At 34.9% G+C, this 17,839-nt stretch overlaps 1 long non-coding RNA gene across 1 annotated transcript in view; it reads right to left on the bottom strand.

The window, feature by feature from the left end:
• Positions 1-2,288: 2,288 nt before the first annotated feature.
• LOC144288359 (uncharacterized) overlaps positions 2,289-17,839 on the bottom strand; it is a 157,416-nt gene continuing 141,865 nt past the window's right edge. The window contains exons 2-3 of the long non-coding RNA XR_013356305.1: positions 12,466-12,670; positions 2,289-3,097 (exon numbers count right to left, since the gene is read on the bottom strand). This is a non-coding gene — a long non-coding RNA (uncharacterized LOC144288359). The remainder of the gene's footprint in view (positions 3,098-12,465; positions 12,671-17,839) is intronic.

Genomic DNA, 17,839 nt, shown 5'->3' with positions numbered 1-17,839 from the left:
TATACACAGATTAACACAATCAAATACTATAGGATAGTAAAAATAGACTACCTCATTAACAGAAAAAAATAAGAAACTTACAGAATACATACAATATGACTCCATTTATGTGTTTTTTATTTTTATTTTTTGTGATGTTTTTTAAAAAGGCAAAATGATATATTTTTCAGAGAGAAACTTTTTTAAAAAGTTAGAAAAGTGAGACTAAATTCACAATTTCAGAAACACAGAAATCATAATTTCAGAATGGTAGTGACCTCTTGGAACCTAAGAGAGGCACAGAAGCTAGGATAATTATGGGGCACAGAGTAGTCTTCTATGGTGGTAATAATTTCTTATTTCTTAGCTTCAGTGATGGGGAAATGAGAAATTATTTTGCCTGCAAAATGAATATATGCCTCTCAACATTTTATCTTCTCTACTTTACAAGAGCCTTTTTTTATATAAGAAATACTCCACAAACTTGGGGTATAAACATGACTTACTTGCTTTCACATTTAATTGCTTTATTATCATTTGCCTTATAAATAGGAAAATTATATCCTCTCTCAAAAGCCATATCCTTTTGAAATGTCCCAAACATAGGACTTTCTTCCATGCCTACAAAACGAAGATATGGGAGTCTTGGATATTATCTGTCTCCCATTTCCACTGTTTTTCAGAATTACAAAGCAATGTTTTAAGCTGATTCTAAACAATATTACTGACAATACTGATGCAATCTGACCCCTACAGGTAATTCGTGTTGTACACATTTCTTCTTGCCAACGGCAATTTCTGAAATGAGGCTGGAGCAGCAGTAGAAATAAAAAAAGGACAGAGAAGAAAATGATGAATGAAATTATGAGCAATAGGAAAACATTTACCCCTTAAGGGTCAAATTGAGAAGAGCAAAACCAAACCAGCCTCAAATAGCTCATATCTGTCCTTAGTAATAATAACCACTATAATAACACTTTCTGAAAACAAACTCTGTTTTCAGAAAACAAACTCTGGTAACATTAAGGCTGAAGTATTTATTTTGAATTTCCTATTTTCTCCATGCAAAGTAATGTGTCTCATCGGAGGGTCAGCCACCTGCATAAGGCTGCTTAGGATCTGTTCATGATACAAAGAATGAGTTACTAGACTGTGAGCTTCTAATGCAGGAAGAATAAAAGTGAGGGGAAAATGGCATTTTAAAAATGCTTATTAGATGTGACATAAAAAATGTATTCTAAGGCCTGTATTACAAAGGTTTTACTTGTAATTCCAGGGTAAAAAATGTTAGGCATGACTGCACAGAAATGATAAGGCACTGATTTATGTATATAGACCAGAGGAGACAACAATTTTTTGGTTAGACCATTCTATCACACATTATAAAATGGCTTTTCCTTTTTATTGTTTAGTTCAATAAATCTTCTTGTCTAATAATCTGTAAATTGCTAGCTCAAGCTACTGGCTATGATTTCCTCATTGCAATTAAGTCTATGGAAGAGGCCCCTGGCACAAAGTAAAACGCTCTATTGAGCACACAATTTTTCTGTCCTGTGTACACCCACTACACTATTTTACTGTGTTTACTTACTAAAACACACTAGAGAAATTTCCACTACTGTTTAAAGTGGCAATAACCACCATAAGGACCCCAAAGTATTTCAAAACTTTTTATGTGTCTTGTAGACTCCAAGTTAGTCATTCTTCCAGTCAGGACAGACATAAGAAAAAAAAGTGAGTAAAAAAACTATGTTAAAGAGAAAATGTCTAGATAAAATAGTAATTATGATTATAGTGTCAAATTTGTAGAATTAGAGAAAATAGTCAATATTGACCAACAACAATATGTAAGGGATGAAGCAGAGATCCAAACTCAAGTGTTCTAATGCCTTAAAATTCTAAAGCCAAGGCTTCCATAGCTGGAACTCCTATAGATACACGACAGAGGACAATGAAAGAAAAATGGGGTCAGTACTTCAGAGTCAGAGAGGCAGGGATTAAGGAAGAATGGGCTGGCCTAGATGGATGGCAGCAGGAAGCAGCACAGAACCTCAGAGGCCAAGTCTTCTAGCAACACAGTTTTGCAGATATTAACTTTTAGAAGGGAAGCAGAGTCTTGACTATCTGCTCTGAAACCAAAACCTGTAAGGAGCAAAAACATTATATGTAGTAGTCTTGCAAAATTTCCAGAAGTAGAAAACATGCATAACTTTACAAAGATTGTTATACACATGTAAGAAGGTAAACCACTTTGTTTTTTGTTTTTTTAAGATTTTATTTATTTATTCATGAGAGACACAGAGAAAGAGAAAGAGAGAGAAGCAGAGACACAGGCAGAGGGAGAAGCGGGCTCTATGCAGGGAGCCAACATGGGATTCGATCCCAGGTCTCCAGAATCATGCTGGCGGAGGTGGCACTAAACCACTGAGCCACCCGGGCTTCCAACAATTTTGAATTAAATCTACCAAAAAACAAAAAATAAAAGACCAAGTAAAAATTAATACCAACAAGGCTTAAAGATTTTGAAATTGTCAATCCCGACATTTAGAGGAATCATGAATGAAATGTTTACATGAACATGCCACCTAGACAATGGCAAAGATCAGCATAAATCAAGAAACTAACAAATGAATACACAAAATTTGAAAAATGAATTACAGAAAATGAATTTAAAATAAATAATTCAATGAATGTTTAAAATAGCAGGAAAGAGAGTAGAAAGGATACTTAGTGAGCTAGAAGACACATATGAAATATTTATCTACAATGAAACCAGAGAGAGATCAAGAGATTAAAAAATGTAAAAAGAATTTAGAAGATATGGAGGACAGAATGAGGAAACCAAATATTTGTCTGCTGTTGGAGCACCTGGATAGCTCAGTCAGTTAAGTACCTGCCTTCGGCTCAGGCCATGATCCCAGGGTCCTCTGGATTCAGCTCCACATTGGGCTCCATGCTCAGTGGGAAGCCTGCTTCTCCTTCTCCCTGTGCCTGCCACTCCTCCTACTTATGTTCTCTATGTCCAATAAGTAAATAAAATCTTCAACTGTTTGCTGGAATTATAGAAGATAAGAATGGAGAAGGGGAAATCTTCAAAGAGCTAAAGCCAGAGTATTTTCTGAAATGGAAGAAAGATATAAATCAATATGACTGAAAAATAGTACATCCTAAGGAGAATAAAACAGAAATATAAGTATTCCATTTTATTTTTTTATTCTATTTTATTTATTCATGAGAAACACAGAGGGAGAGGCAATGACATACACAGAGGGAGAAGCGGGCTCCCTCTGGGGAGCCTGGTACAAGACTTGATCCCAGGACCCTGAGATCATGCCTTGGGCCCCAGGATCACAACCACTGAGCTATCCAGGCATCTTGAAATACAAGTCTTTGTTAGCTTTTCTTCTCTAAACTCAAGTTTCTCATTTCTTCAAGATATTTTGGTTTCTAAAAACAAGGAATGGTATTTAGAGATGGTATTCTAAGTACTATGGGTGCTTATTGCTAGAGAGTCCATTACAGTTTCTAGGGCTTTCAGCAGACAAAGTAAGATAATATGCATTTCTTAAAAGAGAAAATGCAGTAAGAAGTATGAATTCATACCAGTAATTCCTATTCAAATTTAGATTATCATTTTATTTTTACCTCAGTCTGAAAATTTTGGCTTCTTTGTAGTATTAACATATCCCTTAGTCATTTTATTCTACTAAGAGAATAACAATCTCAGTATGATAACAAATAGCACAATTGGTTAAAAAAAATTCTTATCTAATTTTTTCCATAAAATATAATCCTGTGTCTGAAGTAAATTTACCAGAATTTTAAATCAGTTATATTTCTTCTATATGTGATTTATATACTTGTACTGGGTCAAAATTAGGTTCATTAGTTCATCTTGTTTTTATTTTATATAATGCTTTTGTGTTTGTATTATTTGTATTAATTTTCTAAGCTTATGTAAAACTAAACACATTTAAATGGATTCAAAGTCAAACCCATAAAATATGTTATATTCAGGCAGTTCAGGTTCTATTTATATGCCCTCCACATATTGTTTCTTTGAAAATGTTCTGATTTATTCATTCATCCTTTTAATATAAGGAAAAACAAATATTTACATATGTATATTTTTATACATATTTTTCTATAATGTACATGTTTACACATTATATATTCATTTATACATGTGTATGTGCATAGATGTACATATCATATGTTGGCTTGTATGTGTACATGTATTTGCAAATCTAAATATATATATAAGCAATAATACATGACACAGTTTTTTTCTAACATATTGCTTTATTCTATAGCACTATTTAGATAAGTTCCTCATTCTTTTATAACTTTTATTCAAAACTTCATTGTGTGGATGTAATAGTGTTTTACACAAATATCTGAAACCCAAATATCCCATCAAAGGGGACTAGAAAGATTGACAATCCTATGCAAATATTCTTTCTGCATATTTGCCTAGGTATTTTTGAGACAGATTTCAGAGGCATTGCTGAGCCAAAAATTAACATCATCCATAATTTTACTATAACACAAAGTTTCTCTTCATAATAGTTTTATCATTTTGTATTCCCTCCAGCAACATATGAGAACACCCGTTTCCCCACAGGCTTGATCCAAAGGTATGTTGCCAAATTGGAATTTTTGCCAATCTAATAGAAATGGAATTTCATTGTAGTTTCAATTTGCCTTTTACTTATTGGGAGCAAAATTAAGACTCCTCCATGTTTAAGACATTTTCCTCTCCTTTTCTATAAACTGCTCATTTTTCATTTTCCTCTAAAGATATAATTTTCTGTCTCTATTTTTAGAAACTCTGTCCTATCAACTTTATTTTTGAAATAAATTTAAATTTTTTCTAATTGATTACTTATCTTTGATTTTGCTTATAATTCTTTAGTCATTCCATTTTTTAAAATGATCAAATTTACAAGCTTTTCCTTGAACTCTGATTAAATGCAGAAGCAATAAAGTTCTCTCTACTCCCAGTTTACAGAGCAATATTCAGATACACAGATATACAGATATACAGATTTCCTTCCAGTAGGTTTGTACATTTTGTTCTTTAAATTTGCACTTCTGGTCCATTTGAAATTTATCTTGATATGTAGTGTGAGAATGAATTGAATTTTATCTTTTCTTTATGTCTGGTCAGTTATCCCAGGATCCCTTATTAAAAAACATATTTTTCCCCACTGATTTGATATACTGAACTTTACCAAAAAAAATCTCACAAGGATTAGGCTCTATTCATAGATTTTCTTGTTCTCTTCTCTTTAGCTATCAATAATACACTATTTTAATCTTTACATGTTTTAGTATCTGATAGAGCTAGTTCACCCCACATATTACTCCTCTTCTTATTAGGACATTTGTGGCTGTACTTGCTTATTTGCTTTTCCAAATGCAAGTACCAGTTAGCATATTTACACCCAGAGAGAGTAAACTATATGGTAATTCTGGTAACTCTATCAAAACTGCATTAAATTTATTAATTTATAGAATATTAGTATCTTTATGATGTTAAATCTTTCTTTGAAGAAATGTAGTATGTAAACACACAACACAAAACCAATTAGAGGATTTAATGAAAGAGAGAATCTCATTATAATAGTGTATGTCTGCAAGCTTAGAAATGATCGAAGCTTTCATGAGGAAAGTCGTAATATCCTCCTGAAAGGCACAAAAGCAGCTAGAACAGGAAGATACACCATATATATGCATATACAATTCAATATCACAAAGATGTTAATCATTGCTTGCACAGCATGACCTCAGTTTTCAGTCCTAGTAGCATGACTAGACAATTATACTCCCTTAACTATTCAGTCACAAACAACTTTGGAAGTATTTGAGCAAGTAATATCCATCCTGCTTTTTGTTTGCAATCCTTCTGTTGACACTTTCTGAAAATAACCTGAAAAGTTCAACATCAAAACATACTGAGTGGATATCAAACTTGGAAGGAAATTGCAGAGTATACAGTAGAGCATCCTTTAAAGAAATGCTCTATCATTGATGCTATTGATGATACAGAGTATAATTCTGTAAGAAAAAGACTGCAGGTATCACAAACCTTAACTCTAAAAGAGCTGGACTGTAAATACAAAGGAGTTTGAGAAGACCTCAACATAGAAATTCTCGAGAGTTCCCTAGACCTTTTAGGGGTATGCTAGGTAGAAAGTATTTTAATTATTTTTGTATGTTATTTGTCTTCTTTCACTAAATTGATATTTTCACTGATGGTTCAAGAGCAATCATGGGTAAAATTGCTGACATTTCCACATGAATCAAGTGGCACCAAGCTTTACTAGTATTCATATTTTCCACTCCCACACACTCACAGTACCAAAAAAATAAGGGGAAAAAACCAATTCCACTTAAAAATATCCTTGAAGCAGAAGAAATTATTAATATTATTAAATCTCAAAAAAAAAATATTATTAAATCTCAACTCTTTGGTATATATCTTTTAAATACTGTTTGACAAGGGAGAATTATACATAAAGTTCTTTTCTGCATACTGAAGTATGATGGTTGCCTTTAGGAAAAGCAGTCATGCAATGGTTTGACTTGTGAGCTAAACTAGCTACTATTTACAGAACACTATTTTTACTTGAAAGAATGACAGAAAACAAATGATAGTTATTCAGATTGGGGATATTTGGTAGAACATTCTTAACAATGAACAAAGTGAGCCTGTCAACTTCAAAAAAAGAGAGCTGACTAGATTTGCAGCCAATGATAAAATTGGAACTTTCAAGTGAAAGTGATAATTTTAGAAAAACTTTATCTGCCACCATGCATGTTCCCAATCTTCAAAGACATTATTGGTGAGTTTTATGGTGATATTGGTAAGTGGGTTTTTTTTACACTATATAATAAAATTTATCAATATTTGGAAGATCCTCCTAACTTGGTAAATGAGTATATTCCAAATGACTCTTGTATGATGTTATAATATCATGTGTGGTAAAAGACAATACAGATCGCAAGATAAAGCTATGAATTTTAATGAAATAGAGTAGGACCAGGTTACTGATATGTCATTAGCTGAATGGTGGCCCCCATGAAAGGTAAGTCCTATTCTTTATCCCCAGAAACTGTACCTTAGTGAAAAAAGAATGAATTACATGTCAAAGATATAATTATATTAAGGATTTTGAGGGAAGCTTATTTTGAATTATGTGAATGGGACCTAAATTCAATGAAAATAGTTATAAGAATTAGGCAAAGGCAGATGTGACCCAGAGGCAGAGGTTAATTAGGTCACCAATCAAGAAATGCCAGTACCATCAGAATATGAAAGAGGCACAGATCAGATTCTCTCCTTGAGCCTCTTAAGGAAATGCAACCTACCTAACACCTGAATTTCAGATTTCTGGCCTCCAGGGAATAGATTTCTGTTATCAATTACTCAGTTTACAGTAATTTGCTGCAGTGCAATAGGAAACTAATAGGATATAGTTTTAGATTCCATATTGAAACCAACCTTTAAGAATCTACCTTTTATAAAGTAACTTTCAGTATAGCATTAAGAAAGGAATATTCACAATTATCTAGAAGGCTATTAAAATATCCCTCTCTTCCCAGTTACAAATGTGAAAGCAGATTTTCTTTACTTATTTCTACCCAAAGGATATATGGCAGCAGACTGATGCAAAAGCAGGTATGAGAATACAGGTATCTTCTATTAAGCTGGACATTAAAGCAATTTATACAATTGTAAAACAATGCTATTCTAATAACTTTTTATGCTAGAAGAATAGTTAACTTTTAAAACAGTATCCACGTTGGGGATCCCTGGGTAGCTCAGCGGTTTAGTGCCTGCCTTTGGCCCAGGGCGCGATCCCGGAGTCCCAAGATCAAGTCCCACATCGGGCTCCCGGCATGGAGCCTACTTCTCCCTCCTCCTGTGTCTCTGCCTCTCTCTCTCTCTCTCTATGTCTATCATTCATAAATACATACATAAATAAATAAATAAATAAATAAATAAATAAATAAATCTTTAAAAAAACAGTATTCATGTTAATCAATAATAGTTTCAGTATAACCATTTTTATTTTTATTTTCTTAAAGATTTTATCTATTTATTCATGGAAGACACAGAGATAAAGGCAGAGACAGACAGAGGAGGAAGCCGACTCTCTGTGGGGAGCCTATTGCGGTACTTGATCCCAGGACCCCAGAATCATGACCTGAATCAAAAGCAGATGCTCAACCACTGAGCCACCCAGGCACCCAGCCATTTTTAAATATATAAATATTTTTAAATTTTATGATTTATAAGTTCTTTGGGATCCTTAATAATTTAAAGGAGTATAAAGAATCCTGAGACCACAGATTATAGTCCCCAATATATTACACCACAATTGCCTGTTTTATGTTTTCGTAATAGTAATATCTGAGAAAAAATCTTTTTATGAATTTTAAAAACTTCCTTAGAATAAAATAGAAGAAAAGGAATTCAGAATTCTCTGTGAGGAGGGTCTTTATAAAGAAGCTAAATTTTCAGGATATAAATTGTGTTTATTAAAGGTCTGGAACTTCAAAATAAGAGATAAAAATTATTTGACCTTTCCATCAATAAAAGATACAGAAAGACAGACCGACTTTAAAAAGAAAAGCAAAAAGCCACAGTCAGAACCTATCTTTGCATTTCTTCCACCATTAAAGGATTACACAGATAAGAATACTTTAAATTCCTATGAACTCTCCCATCTAATTCCCTTACACATGAAATTATTTCTATTCTTTTCTATTCACCCCAAAACCCATTCCCCAGCACACCCTTTGATCTTAGGACTTTTCTCTACTTTCCTCTAGTATCTGCATCATAAAGCCCTCAAACCTAGTCCTGCAACCCTTGAATGTCTTCAGAAAGCAGAAGAAGAAATGAGGCTCAATGGGCAAAGCTAGAATCTGTATTTGAAGACAAAAGTGGGAGTGAGAAAGGTTCTGACTAATGATTTTGATCCTGTTACATGGGCATATGTTTTCTTCTCTGCAGATCATCTATTACTTTATTAGTTTTCAAATTTTTGAATCAACTTGTAAAGGACAGAGCATACTTATAATAACCAGAAATGATGCAATTTTGTAAATATTTTTTTAAATTTCTTTTAATTGGAGTTCAATTTGCCAACATATAGCATAACACCCAGTGCTCATCCCATCAAATGCCCCCCTCAGTGCCCGTCACCCAGTCACCCCAACCCCCTGCCCACCTCCCTTTCCACCACCCCTTGTCCCTTTCCCCGAGTTAGGAGTCTCTCATGTTCTGTCACGCTCTCTGATATTTCTCACTCATTTTCTCTGTAAATATTAACAACATAAAAGTAATGGTACAGTTAACAAAAGTTGAAGTGAAAGCAATGAACAATAAAGAGAAGGGTAGAGTCACAAATTTCTTCATCTTATATGTCAGTTACTCAATAAATACCATCTAAAGGCATAGTTCTCAAAGTGTGGACCATGGGACAAGCAAATCAGCATCACCTGGGAACTGAATAGAAAAGCAAATTCTCAGGTTTCAGCTTAGAGCTACTGTTAAGAGTTTAGCTAAGTGGATCTATGATAGTGCTGCCTTGGCATTCATCCTGTGTGGCCAAATGGCCTGCAGGGACCTTGAACTCAAACTAGTCACTGCCTGAGTGCATGCCTTAGGTAACAGTGCCCAGAGTCATGAACAAATATGCTCCTAATAGGACTCTCTTAGCTATCATTGTATTAAGCAGTCTCCTCCACACCCCATCCACATTCCCCTTGGGCACCTCTCAGGTAAATGCCCCATGAAGCTTACCAAAACGTTCTTCTTTTTGGTTTGAATTGACCAATTTTGCTTTAATCCAGGAATTTCAAATCACTCCACCCTCAGACCCTAATAAAGGCATGTGCCCCACATCCCACCAGTCTCTCTGCCTGTACCCTGCCTTGACCCCTTCTCATGGTCCCTACACATATACCATGAATTTCCTCCAGGAGTTATGAATATTAAGTCAATTCCTTTGTAGTATTTTGTTGACTAGTGACTCACCTTTCGACAGCCTGACACCCCAGCTCAGCCCCAGGCTGTAAGTAGCAATGCTAATTTAACAGAGTCACAACATCTGCTGAATCATTTTCTAGGGATGGGGCCCAGGAATCTGCGTTTTAACAAGCCCTTCAAGTGATTTTGATGCATGCTTAAGTTGGAGAACCATTAATCTTATTGGAATGAGAAAAAGATGTCTAAGTACTTTAAATAGAATAACTATAAGAAGAGCGTCTTTGTATTACAATACATGTAAGAAAACCAAAAGGGGAGTTTGTTGGGGAGAAAAAAGGCAGGCATTCATTTGTATTAATTGCCCTAGTTTTTCAGGAAATAGTTAACAAAAGTTACCAGGAGTTGATAAATTAACAACACTGAAGGCAGAGGGAGAAGCAGGCTCCCTGCAAGGAGTCCAGTGCAGGACTTAGGACTTAATCAGACCCCAGGATCATATCCATATCCATACTCAACCGCTGAGCCACCCAGGCGTCCCTGTGTTTTCTTTTTTTGACCAAATTATTGCTCTATCATTTTTTTTAAGATTTTATTTATTTATTCATCAGAGAGAGAGAGAAAGAGAGAGCACAGCAGAGACACACACACAGAGGGAGAAGCAGGCTCCATGCAGGGAGCCCGATGTGGGACTTGATCCTGGGTCTCCAGGATCAGGCCCTGGGCTGAAGGTGGCGCTAAACCACTGAGCCACCCAGGCTGCCCTCACTCTATCATTTTGAAATAATGTCCACATTCAATTTCCCGATCCCTGTAAATTTTGCCCCAATTTACAACTAAATATTTATTTGAGCATTTTATTTGGTTTTCTCTTAACATCAAAGATATAGACTTTAAAAATTCCATCTCAATTCTGTCTTCACTGATATTGGCATGCAAGGCCAGATGACAACACGATTTCCAGGGCCAAAGCAAAACCTGTGCCAAAGTTAAGCAAAGACCACGCTACTCAGGCTATTACAAAACATGCATTCTCTCTAATGTCCCCTGTGCCTTTCTCTAGTTCACCCCATCACTTAAAAATCCTCTTGCCTTTTGTTTCAGCAGAGCTGAGTTCAGTCTTTCTCTCCTATTGTAATAGCCTGAGTGGTGTATACAATTTCAAACTTTCTAAAATGAATGCTCTAAGAAAAAGAAGTACCCTACAAATGGATTATGTTCAAACAATGTTGATAAATGTAATAAAGTGAACATACCCTCCCTGAAGATACATTTCAAAGAGCTTACTACAGAATCTGAGAATCTATACAGGATCACAAACCCAATCTATGTAATCTTATCTCTACTGTATTTTCACTCCTTTTGTTAGACTAACTGCCAAGTACAACCTTCAGAGCACTGCCATAAGTCCATTTGACCTTTGTACAGCAAAGAGGATCTACAGAGTTCATGCACATGGCTCCCTGATGCCATGGTGAATGTAGATGTGTTAAAGGCAATAATAAGCAATCCCTATGGGAAAAATATGGAGATAACCAAAAGTAAAAGTATTTGTTTCATTATGAAATATTACATGTGTATTTAATGAATCACTTAGCATATTCCTGTCCTTTGTGAGGAATGAAGTTAACATTTCACTATTTATCTTACAAAGTATATGTATCATAGAAAATATCTTCTTATGGATAAGGAAAGTACCTATTGGACTATCTAGGTAAAAATATCAACATATAGGGTAATGTACACATAGAGGATTTAGTAAAAAGAACTGATCTGAAGTGAGTAATTTCAGGCACTCCTGTCTTCATCTCAAGATGGAATAGAGTCTACATCTATGCTGAACTTCTCATTACTTTCATAAAATAGGTGACTTGTTTTTGAAAATCAACTTTCCCATCTTTATTTCAGTTCCCTGAATTTTCCAGTCACTCAGAGCATACTCCTACCAATTCTTTTATTCATGTTATCATCTTGAATCATTCTGATATTCATAAGCACCTTAAAACATATTCAGAGTTCTACCAGCCAAAAAGAAAAACAAAAGAGATAAATACATACAAAAGAAAATACCTAAAGAAATCTGTATTAGTTATCTAATATACATGAGAAATTATAGTTGACCCTTAAACAACATGGGTTTGAACTGCACGGGTCCACTTACACATGGATTTTTTTTCGAAATACAGTTGGGTACTGCAAATGTATTCTCATGATTTTCTTTTCTATAGCTTAGTTTATTGTAAGAGTACAAAATGTAACATGTATCACATACAAAATATGTGTCACTTCACCTTTTGTGTTATTAGGAGCCTTCTGGTCAAAAGTAGACTATTACTAGTTAAGTTTTGGGGGAGTCAAAAATTATTTGATTTTTTTACTTCCTAGGGGGTTAGTTTGGCACACCTAACTCTCATGTTGCTCAAGAGTCAACTGTACTCTAAAACATAGTGGCTTAAAACAAACTCAGAAACTCAGGTATGGCTTACCTGGGTGGTTTTGACTGACTGTCTCTTATGAGATTGTAGTCAGGATGTCAGTAGATATGTGAAGGCTTACTGGGACCTGGATGATTGGTTTCCAAGGCAGTTCACTAACATGGTGCTGACTGTTGGAAGGAAGCCTCAGCTCCTCTTCAAGAGCTGCTTGAGTGTCATAATGACATGAGGGCTGGCTTCATCAAGCATGAGTAATCTATGAGAAAACATGGCAGAAATCATGATCTTGTTTGATTGTATGACCTTGCCTCAGAAATCATGCACCATTATTTCTATACTGTTGGTTATACAGGTCAACCCCATGCCATGGAAAGGGGAACTACACAAGTGAATAGCAGGAGGTGAAGTTCACTTGGATGTCAACTATCATAACATCCTCCTTTTACTCCTAGCTCTTTTACTTACTAATCAACATCACTCTCTGGTTTTGCTCCTAACTATTCCAATATGTGATCTACATCTTTCCTCTCTTCTTTTTCACTATTCTAATTCCTTCTTATTCCCCTTACCACCTATTTCAGTGCATACTATTCCACAGAAACCATTTCCTGAGGATTACCAATGATCTCCTCCTGCTAAATTGATGACCTTGACCTTTCCTCAGACATTTTCTTCAATATCTTATAATGTTTGGTGTTACAAACTACCCAGTCATGAAATTCTTTCTTCTGTGGCGTATTTAAGAGCTTCTCCCATCTTTTTAAAACAACTTTTTCTCTCCCTTCCTTACTAGGTTCCTAAATGTGGAATGTTCTTTAAGCTCATCCTTCTGGTTTTCTAAGTATAATTGAGCTGATATTAATTCACTATTTCAGCTATGTCATGTATTATCTGGCCACTAATGAATCTATACTTCCTTCCCTACTCCATCATACTATGTCCTTTCTAGCTGCCTACAGACATTTCCATTGTCTAATCTCTAAACATCATTGTTTCTCCCTTTAATGCCTCTTGGAAGAACCTACCTTATTCTATCCACTCCAACTACCACTACCCTTAGTCTATGCACTCCCTATAATACAAACTTAAAAAGCAATATTTTAGCTGCTATACTTACTTGACTTGAACATTGACCTTGCTCCTCTTCTAATCCAACCCTTGTATGTTTTGATGCTAGATCTCTTTGAGAAATGCCTTTTATCTTTTCATTTTCCAGCACAAGAGGATTCATTACCATCAATTGCTTTTAAATCTAAACTCCTTAGACTGGCTTTTAGAGCATTTAATGTTTTCCCATTTGGCTACCATATCTAATTTCATATTCCCTTTATTTCTCTTCAGTGAGTTGATTCATCCACTGTCCCCCATATACACAAATTCTGCATTTGCCTTTTTAATTCTATTCTCCCTCCAACACACACACACAAAACCTTACTCGTTTCTTCCACCTTCCCAATTTTTGTAGGTCCACTTCAAATTCCACAATCTTAATGAAATATTTTCTAAATACTTTAGTTCATACTGCGCTATTCAATTTTTGAGTTCCTAATGCTTTATAAGGCATTCCTGTCTCTTATTCTTTGTTAGTCTTGTTTCTAGAACTCAGTTGCAAGCTTCTGAAGACTGAAGTCATATTTTGTATTTCTTATTTCTTTTAAAACACCTAAAATAGTCCATATGTAACATGCTGAACATATAACAGGCCATGAATAAATATTTATTGGTTAACTAAATACAGAAAATAACTAGAAAACTCCCATGTCATTTGGTAGAATGACTACAGGCAAGACTCCTTCCCAAAATTTATTTTCTAAAAGTGCATTTTCTCCATGCATCAATGAAAAAAATTGTCTTCTAGCCCAACTTAGTTCTTAAAGCATGTATAAAATCCAAAAGACAGAATTGTTAAAGGTACAACTAACTAAAGAAAGCCAGATATACAGAATTATTGCTTCATTTAGCAAGTACAGAGGAAATCAGATCATGTTTCAAAAGTAATTTGATAATTTTGGCAGTTACAGAATAATTAGGAGAAAAAAAGGAGTAAGGCTGTTGCCTTGGATTTATTAAGGGAAAGGAAATTCTTATAAAACCAAAAAGATAACAGGAAAACCTACAGGATATGTAACAGGAAAAAAAAATAGTGAAGGTGATTGTATCAATGAAGAAGCACTATTTTTTTTTCCAATTCAAGCATATTAAAAATTAGCAGTAGTATTAAAAATAACTATGATCTGTCTTTGGAAAGAATGTATTCATATTTTCCCCAAGTCTCATGGCTTGTTGAGCCCCTCTTCAGAAGCGGTATTATATCTTGGACCAGCATGAGTTTTGCAGCTAGAGAGACCTGCATTACTAATTGAGTGACCTTAGGCAAGTTACCCAACCTTGAGGAAACCTACCAACCTCACGGGGCCATTGTGCAAATTACATGAGATTACATATCTGAAAAAACCTGGCATGGTGCCCAACACATGCTGGTCAATACATCTTAGTTTTTTCCATACTGTTTAGCTGAGATAAAGAGCAAATCAGAGGCAGAACAACACTCGATCAGAAGGGATGAACCAGGAATTATGATCCTAGCTCAGGAGCTGATTAGATATTGTGGCAGGAACAACCAACAGTCTTTCAGATTCCATTTTCTCTTCATTTTGGTAGTAGATCCCCCTGGCACACAGGCAGCCAAATGAAGCTATATGTCTCGTACCTTCGCAGGGTTTTTAATTGTTTGATTTGCAGTGCCTTTGTTTGTATAGATCAGATACTTCACTTTACTACCTTTTACCATGCACTTCTGCCCTAACCTAGCCCAACTCCAACATTCATGACTCATTCCTGACACTATGGGCTCTTCTGTGTATGGCCACTGGACCAGATGATCCCTATATTGATTCCTACATTCAGTGGTTCTGGGGAATCAGAATAATGTTCATTCCTTTGGTAGTCAATATTCTAAGGACTTAAATTTTGGAATGAAGAAAAAAGCAACACACTAAGAAAATCTGAAATAATCTAAGCTTTAAAATTCTCTGATCTCTTCTGCATGTTAAACCTATCATATTTTTTATTTAGATGTAAGGTATATTAGTTTCCTGTGCTTCTATGACAAATTAATTGCCACAAACCTGGTAGGTCAAAAAACAAATTTATTTTTTTCACAGCTCTGGACACCAAAAATCTAAAATCAACTCATCTGTGGGACCCTATTCCTTGAAGGCTCCAGGGGAGCAGCATTCCTTGACTCTGTGAGCTCTGGTGACTTTAGGTCTTAACATAGTTTATGGCTGCATCACTGCAATCACTGCTTCCATCTTCACATGGCCTTCTCCTGTGTTTGTGTCTTCTTCTGTCTAAAATCTTCTTCTGTCTAACTCTGTTAAGGACACTTGTCACTTGATTTAGAGGCCACTTAGATACTCCAGGATGATCTTATCTCAAGATCCTTAACATAGTTACATCTACAAAAACTATTTTCAAATAAGATCACATTCACAGGTTCCAGGGATGAAGGCTATGTCTTGGGAAGCCACTCCTGAACGCACTGACAGCTACTTAAACACTCACTCACTTATAGAATACACGTGGTCTAGATACCTCACACTGAAAAGGAAATAGTCAAATAGCAAATTTTTCAACCATTAACAAAGGTAGCATTTCAGTGCTTTAATATATCTTGTGAACTACCAATTTAAATAGCAATCTTTTCAATCTTATCAATATTGTCTACGTCATGTAATTTTCACATTATTGTTAATGATGTTCTAATTGGAACATGTACTATTTCATTAATAGATCACAATTATTGAAAAAAACTTGCAAATTACTTTTTTCCTACTGCTTTAACAAGTAATACCTGTATACAATATTAAAATCCAAAAGTATAGAGAAAAGAATTATTCCCCTTCAATATTCCTTGTCTAGTTCCTCTCTTCTCAACTAACAGTTAACAATTCCTTTCAGAGTACCTTGTGCACACATAAAGGGTACTTACTGGCTTGTTTTATCATAAATAAAATCATGCCATACATATTACTCAGTGAGCTGCATATTTCTTTTGTCAGTGTTTTAAGGATATCTTCCTACATTAAGACCTATACCTTTACTTTCTCAATCACATAATATTTAATAGAAGGAAGGTTTAATTTACTGATGAACATTTATGTTCATTTTGGTATTATATAAATGTTGCAATGGTTACATGCCTTTAAGAATGTGCAAAGATTTCTGTAGGATAGATATTAGAGGTGAAATTTGTTTGATCAAAAGTTATACACATTTCCAATTAAGTTGAGCCTGCTAATTTGTGCTCCAAAAGGTGCTCTATGAACTGGCCAATTAATGCTGAAGAATAATTCTTACCTAGTCAAACAGCTGTGTGTGTGCACGCCCATTAAATATGTACATGTTTATGTATCCACACATCTTAAAATGCATGAGAAGTATACACACACACACTTTTTATGCTATCCTGAGTGTATGGCAGGCCACTTAGCATCAAATATATGAATTAGGAAAAATGCCACTAATGCCCCTATCCTAACCCACCCAGGGTGAGGATCATTGGGCCCTCAAAGAAGGGAAAAGAGAGCCCCTTTAGGGGATATAGTAAAGCAAAAAGTTAAAAAAAAAAAAAAAAGTGCTGTCATGCTTTCTGATCCAGTGCCATGATCATCCCAGAGTAGAATACTGTCCCAGATTAGGAATTCTCCCTCGAATAATAGCCACGAGGCTACAAATATCGCTCTTTCTTTTTTTAGTTTAAATTCAATTAGCCAACATATAATAACACATCATTAGTTTCAGATGTAGTGTTCAACAAATATCTAATTGATGCATCCTAAGTCAATGTAGGAGCTCAATCTAACAAAAGCTTCAGATATCATTATACATTTTTTTCCTCAAAAGTTATAGCAAGAAAAAACTTGCTGGAAGCTATATGTAACTTGAATTCCAAGGTGATCTGATTAAAATGAGCACAGTACCACGAATTATGTACTTAGATGCTTTCCAGCAATACCAGGAGAGGGAGAATATCTTTTTATCAGGCTCCAAGTTCAAGTGGATTGACAGTGGCATTAAAAAAAAGTACTGAGGTACCCTCAAAAGTGGTCACTCCTGCTCAGCTCTCATCATAATTATAGCAAAATAGTAATAAAAATTTCCCAAAGTATTTGAACAATTATGGGCTCTTAAAACAAGCTGACTACTAAGAATGCACATATTTTAAAAGCAGAACTTAAAGCTCTTTAAAATGCAGCAGGTAACTGTGTTTCTAAGTTAGAGGTGTACATAAATTTATTTATCAACCCATAATAGGACATTTACAGACTCAAAATTTATCATGTTCCATTAGATAAAGAATTTCATTCTATTGAGCTTTTCCTTATTCAGGGACTAAAATGTCTTTCATCCAAGCCCACTG

This window comes from Canis aureus, chromosome 18 (assembly GCF_053574225.1).
Source record: "Canis aureus isolate CA01 chromosome 18, VMU_Caureus_v.1.0, whole genome shotgun sequence".
In the NCBI taxonomy this organism is placed as follows: Eukaryota; Metazoa; Chordata; class Mammalia; order Carnivora; family Canidae; genus Canis; species Canis aureus.
Note: the sequence above shows the minus strand (reverse complement) of the source record. Positions and strands in the feature narration are given on the sequence as shown.